Source organism: Bos indicus, chromosome 1 (genome assembly GCF_029378745.1).
Source record: "Bos indicus isolate NIAB-ARS_2022 breed Sahiwal x Tharparkar chromosome 1, NIAB-ARS_B.indTharparkar_mat_pri_1.0, whole genome shotgun sequence".
In the NCBI taxonomy this organism is placed as follows: Eukaryota; Metazoa; Chordata; class Mammalia; order Artiodactyla; family Bovidae; genus Bos; species Bos indicus.
Genome location: NC_091760.1, coordinates 89,061,706 through 89,068,425, shown reverse-complemented (window position 1 = coordinate 89,068,425; position 6,720 = coordinate 89,061,706).

Sequence of the window (6,720 nt, the reverse complement as noted above, 5' to 3'; positions counted from 1 at the left end):
AAGAACAAAGACTGTATTGACAAGAAGGAAAAAAACTCTAAATTCTCATATGTAATATCTGCCCACTGTCTTTTATGATGTAAGTATAAGCATTGCAAACATAGCAACATGCCTAATACAAGTATTTAATTTGAAGTATTCAGTGAAGAACAAATTACAATCATATCATAGCTTGATAGAGAAAGTACATGGCTTTTATAGTAAATTGATCTTCACGACCCAGATAATCATGATGGTGTGATCACTCACCTAGAGCCAGACATCCTGGAATGTGAAGTCAAGTGGGCCTTAGGAAGCATCACTACGAACAAAGCTAGTGGAGGTGACAGAATTCCAGTTCACCTGTTTCAAATCCTGAAAGATGATGCTGTGAAAGTGCTGCATTCAATATGCCAGCAAATTTGGAAAACTCAGCAGTGGCCACAGGACTGGAAAAGGTCAATTTTCATTCCAATCCCAAAGAAAGGCAATGCCAAAGAATGCTCAAACCACAGCACAATTGCACTCATCTCACACGCTAGTAAAGTAATGCTCAAAATTCTCCAAGCCAGGCTTCAGCAATACGTGAACCATGAACTTCCAGATGTTCAAGCTGGTTTTAGAAAAGGCAGAGGAACCAGAGATCCAATTGCCAACATCTGCTGGATCATGGAAAAAGCAATAGAGTTCCAGAAAAACATCTATTTCTGCTTTATTGACTATGCCAAAGCCTTTGACTGTGTGGATCACAATAAACTGTGGAAAATTCTGAAAGAGATGGGAATACCAGACCCCCTCATCTGCCTCTTGAGAAACCTATATGCAAGTCAGGAAGCAACAGTTAGAACTGGACATGGAACAACAGACTGGTTCCAAATAGGAAAAGGAGTACGTCAAGGCTGTATATTGTCACCCTGCTTATTTAACTTCTATGCAGAGTACATCATGAGAAACGCTGGACTGGAAGAAGCACAAGCTGGAATCAAGATTGCCAGGAGAAATACCAAAAACCTCAGATATGCAGATGACATCACCCTTATGGCAGACAGTGAAGAGGAACTAAAAAGCCTGTTGATGAAAGTGAAAGAGGAGAGTGAAAAAGTTGGCTTAAAGCTCAACATTCAGAAAACGAAGATCATGGCATCTGGTCCCATCACTTCATGGGAAATATATGGGTAAACAGTGGAAACAGTGTCAGACTTTATTTTTTGGACTCCAAAATCACTGCAGGTGGTGACTGCAGCCATGAAATTAAAAGACAGTTACTCCTTGGAAGGAAAGTTATGACCAACCTAAATAGCATATTCAAAAGCAGAGACATTACTTTGCCAACAAAGATTTGTCTAGTCAAGGCTATGGTTTTTCCAGTGGTCATGTATGGATGTGAGAGTTGGACTATGAAGAAAGCTGAGCGCCGTAGAATTGATGCTTTTGAACTGTGGTGTTGGAGAAGACTCTTGAGAGTCCCTTGGACAGCAAGGAGATCCAACCAGTCCATTCTAAAGTAGATCAGTCCTGGGTGTTCATTGGAAGGACTGATGCTAAAGCTGAAACTCCAGTACTTTGGCCACCTCATGCGAAGAGTTGACTCATTGGAAAAGATTCTGATGCTGGGAGGGATTGGGGGCAGGAGGAGAAGGGGACGACAGAGGATGAGATGGTTGGACGGTATCACTGACTCAGTGGACATGAGTTTGAGTAAACTCCGGGAGTTGGTGATGGACAGGGAGGCCTGGCATGCTGCAGTCCATGGGGTTGCAAAGAGTTGGACATGACTGAGCAACTGAACTGAACTGAACTAATGGATTTAAATCCAGATTCAGTTACTCGCTATGTGAATGCAGGTTTATTGCTCAAATTCCAAAGACTATTTCGCCTCTATACATGGATCACGCTCAATGCTAAATGAATGGACAGTATTATTTTCATTATGATTGCAGAGACTATGCTAAAGCCTTTGACTGTGTGGATCACAAAAAACTTCTTTAAGAGATGGGAAAATTCTTCAAGAGATAGGAAACTAGACCACCTTACTTGCCTCCTGAGAAATCTGTATGCATGTCAAGAAGCAACAGTTAGAACCAGACATGGAACAACAGACTGGTTCCAAACTGGGAAAGGAGTACATCAAGCCTGTATATTGTCACCCTATTATTTAACTTATATGCAGAGTTCAGTCCAATTCAATTCAGTCACTCAGTCATGTCTGGCTCTTTGCGATCCCATGGACTGCAGCACGCCAGGCCTCCCTGTCCATCACCAACTCCTGGAGTTTACTCAAACTCATGTACATTGAATCAGTGATGTCATCCAACCATCTTATCCTCTGTTGTCCCCTTCTCCTCCCACCTTCCAATCGTTCCCAGCATCAGGGTCTTTACAAATGAGTCAGTTCTTTGCATCAGGTGGCCAAAATATTGGAGTTTCAGTTTCAACATCAGTCCTTCCAATGAATGTCCGGGACTGATCTCCTTTAGGATTGACTGGTTGGATCTCCTTGTAGTCCAAGGGACTCTCACGAGTCCTCCAACACCACAGTTCAAAAGCATCAATTCTTCTGCACTCAGCTTTCTTTATAGTCCAACTCTCACATCCATACATGACCACTGGAAAAACCATAGCCTTGACTGCTGCTGCTGTTGCTAAGTAGCTTCAGTCGTGTCTGACTCTGTGCGACCCCAGAGATGGCAGCCCACCAGGCTCCCCCATCCCTGGGTTTCTCCAGGCAAGAACTCTGGAGTGGGTTGCCATTTCCTTCTCCAATGCATGAAAGTGAAAAGTGAAAGTGAAGTCGCTCAGTCGTGTCTGACTCCTAGTGACCCCATGGACGGCAGCCTACCAGGCTCCTCCATTCACGGGATTTTCCAGGCAAGAGTACTGGAGTGGGTTGCCATTGCCTTCTCCAATAGCCTTGACTAGACAGACCTTTTTTGGTAAAATAACGTCTCTGCTTTTTAATATGCTGTCTAGGTTGGTTATAACTTTCCTTCCAAGGAGTAAGTGTCTTTTAATTTCATGGCTACAATCACCATCTACAGTGATGTTGGAGCCCAGAAAAACAACGTCAGCCACTGTTGCCACTGTTTCCCCATCTATTTGCCATGAAGTGATGGGACCAGATGCCATCACCTTAGTTTTTGAATGTTGAGCTTTAAGTCAACTTTTTCACTCTCCTCTTTCACTTTCATCAAGAGGCTCTTTAGTTCTTCTTCACTTTCTGCCATAAGGGTGGTGTCATCTGCATATCTGAGGTTATTGACATTTCTCCTGGCAATCTTGATTCCAGCTTGTGCTTTATCTAGCCCAGCATTTCTCATGATGTACTCTGCATATAAGTTAAATAAGCAGAGTGACAATATACAGCCTTGATGTACTCCTTTTCCTATTTGGAGCCAGTCTGTTGTTCCATGTCCAGTTCTAACTGTTGCTTCCTGACCTGCATACAGATTTCTCAAAAGGCAGGTCAGGTGGTCTGGTATTCCCATCTCTTTCAGGATTTTCCACAGTTTATTGTGATCCACACAATCAAAGGCTCTGGCATAGTCAATAAAGCAGAAATAGATGTTTTTCTGGAACATATGCAGAGTACATCATGTGAAATGCTGAACTGGATAAAGCACAAGCTGGAATCAAGACTGCAGGGAGAAATATCAATAACCTCAGATGTGCAGATGACACCACCTTTATAGTAGAAAGCAAAGAGGAACTAAAGAGCCTCTTGATGAAAGTAGAAGAGGAGAGTGAAAAAGCTGGCTTAAAACTTAACATTCAAAAAACTAAGATCATGGCTTCTGGTCCCATCATTTCATGGCAAATAGATGGGGAAACAATGGAAACAGTGAAAGACTTTGGGCGGGCTCCAAAATCACTGCAGATGGTGACTGCAGCCATGAATTAAAAGACACTTGCTCCTTGGAAGAAAAGCTATGACCAATCTAGACAACATATTAAAAAACAGAGACATTACTTTACCGACAAGGGTTCATCTAGTCAAAGCTATAGTCTTTCCAGTAGTCATGTATGGATGTAAGAGTTGGACTATAAAGAAAGCTGATCGCCAAAGAACTGATGCTTTTGAACTGTGGTGTTGGAGAAAACTCTTGAGAGTCCCTTGAACAGCAAGGAGATCCAACCAGTCCATTCTAAAGTAAATCAGTCCTGAGCATTCATTGGAAGGACTGATGCTGAAGCTGAAACTCCAATACGTTGGCCACCTGATGCGAAAAACTGACTCATTTGAAAAGACCCTGATGCTGGGAAAGATCAAAGGCGGGAGGAGAAGGGAACAATAGAGGATGAGATGGTTGGATGGCATCACCAATTCTATGAACATGAGTTTGAGCAAGATCCGGGAGTTGGTGATGGACAGGGAGGCCTGGCAGGCTACAGTCCATAGGATTACAAAGAGTTGGACACGACTGAGTGAACTGAGCTGACTGATTATTGCAGTGGGATGCCAGTGCTAATATCCATTTCTAGAGAATGGAGGAGGGTCTGCATTCGTTTTGAAAGAGTAGCACCCTTTCATTCTTTTCTTGAATGGACCCTTTTCTCAGCCTTGATCTGACATAGTTTGGAATTCAGTCTTTGCAGTTAAGCAATGTTTGATTTCAACTGTACAACTGCATTTCTATTTTCAAAAAAAAAAAAAAAACCCACAGTAATATAAAACAAAGTAGTGCTGTTGTTGTGCAGGAAGTCTCCTCCACCCTATCTTGCTCTATTCAGTGTTCTCTAAGACAAAGGCAGAACCCCCAGTACTTTTTGAATTATGTCCAGTGGTTTTCAGCAAAGGAGGTAGTGACCCGCAGAGCCATTTGGAAATGTACACAGGCCCTGATGGCTGAAACAGTGGTGGGCGGGGACAGTATTGTCAGCCGGGCAGGGAATGAGGAAGGCAAACATCTTGGAAAGTGAGGGCTGTTCCCTCACCACAGGGGACTATCAATTCCCATCTGCCATTAATACCCGCACTGAGAGAGCTCCTCACACTTGCCATTCTTCTCATTCTTGCCAGAACCCCACAAAGTAGATGAATCATTCTTGCAACACTTTCCACATGGTGCCCTCTACTCAGCTCTGCTTTAGGATGAGGGCTGCTGTGTATTCCCTTGGCTTTAACCTGGAACAAAAGACTGTCCTCTAGGGCAAGTACCACCTACCTATACCTACCTATAAGGTCTTGTAGTCTCAAAATTGTGATAGCAAAGCAGGGCCAAGCAGAAGTCTGGGAGAAATGATTTAGCTTTTTCCCAAGGTGACACACATAAGATGGAGGACCTAGATCTACTGGACTCCAAAGACCATTTTTCTACTCTCCAACAAACTGCCTGTCAAGCAAATGATATTAATCTCCATGTAACAACAGATGCTCCATTCTAAGCACTATGGAAAATTCAAAATAAAATGAAAGCACAGTCTCTGCTCATAGGAAGCTTACATTCTGCTTGGGCCTATGAGACTACAAATCTGACACAAGTTCCAATGTGCGTTTTTTTTCCCCCACACTAAGTGATCCTTGGAACCAGCTGAGTGTCCTATAATTCAACTCTCTTCTGACAATATCTAGCCAGAGACAGCATTGCCTAGCAATGCACAATGAGCACTTGTCGCCTATGCTTCTGGACCATTGGCATTAGGCTGGAGGTTTTATAGCCTCCCCTGGGAAGGGAACAAGACCCTCCCTTGTCCTCCTCTCTGCACTTGATTAGTTTACTAGAGCAGTTCACAGAACTCAGAGAAACATTTTACTTACTAACTTAATGGTTTATTATAAATGTATATAACTTCAGAATAGCCAAATGCTAGGTATGTGGAAAGGAGAGAAAGTTTCCATGTTCTCTGGGCTCAACATTCCCCACATCTCCACGTGCTCTGCAAACAGGAAGCATTCTGAATTCCAAATTTACATATTGACACCCTTACCACTACTACTTAAGAATGTGACCTTATTTGGAAATAGAATCATTGCAGATATAACTAGTTAATACGGGGTCACCCTGAAGTAGGGCAGGCTTTAAGTCAACATGACTGGTGGACTTATAAAAGGGGAAACTTGGGCACAGACATACACACAGGGAGCAAGCTCTACAAAGATGAAGGCAGAAATTGGGGTGATACTGTCACAAGCCAAGGAAAGGCCAAAGATTACCTGTAAATGAACAGAGCTAGGGGAGAGTCCTAGAACAGATCTTCCCCTTCAGCCTTGAGAAGGAAACAACCCTGCCTCACCTTGATCTTGGACTTCCCATCTCCAGAAGGCAATACGTTTCTGTCCTTTAAGCCATCCAGTCTGTGGCACTTTGCTAGGTCCATGCTAGGAAACTGATACATACCCCAAACTTCATCTCAGTGTTTACTGTCAGAGAAACAAAATCTGTGACAATATTATTTTAATAAAAAATTAAACTGAAAATGTTAAACAATAACGTGGCATCCCCTAAAGAGTAAAACACAATCTTAAACAAGGTTTAATGTGGACTTTTACATTAATACATAAGATTGCTGGGAGAAATATCAATAACCTGAGATATGCAGATGACACCACCCTTAAGGCAGAAAGTGAAGAGGAACTAAAGAGCCTCTTGATGAAAGTGAAAGAGGAGAGTGAAAAAGTTGGCCTAAAGCTCAACATTCAGGAAACTAAGATCATGGCATCTGGTCCCATTACTTCATGGCAAATAGATGTGGAAACTGTGGAAACAGTGTCAGACTTCATTTTTCTGGGCTCCAAAATCATTG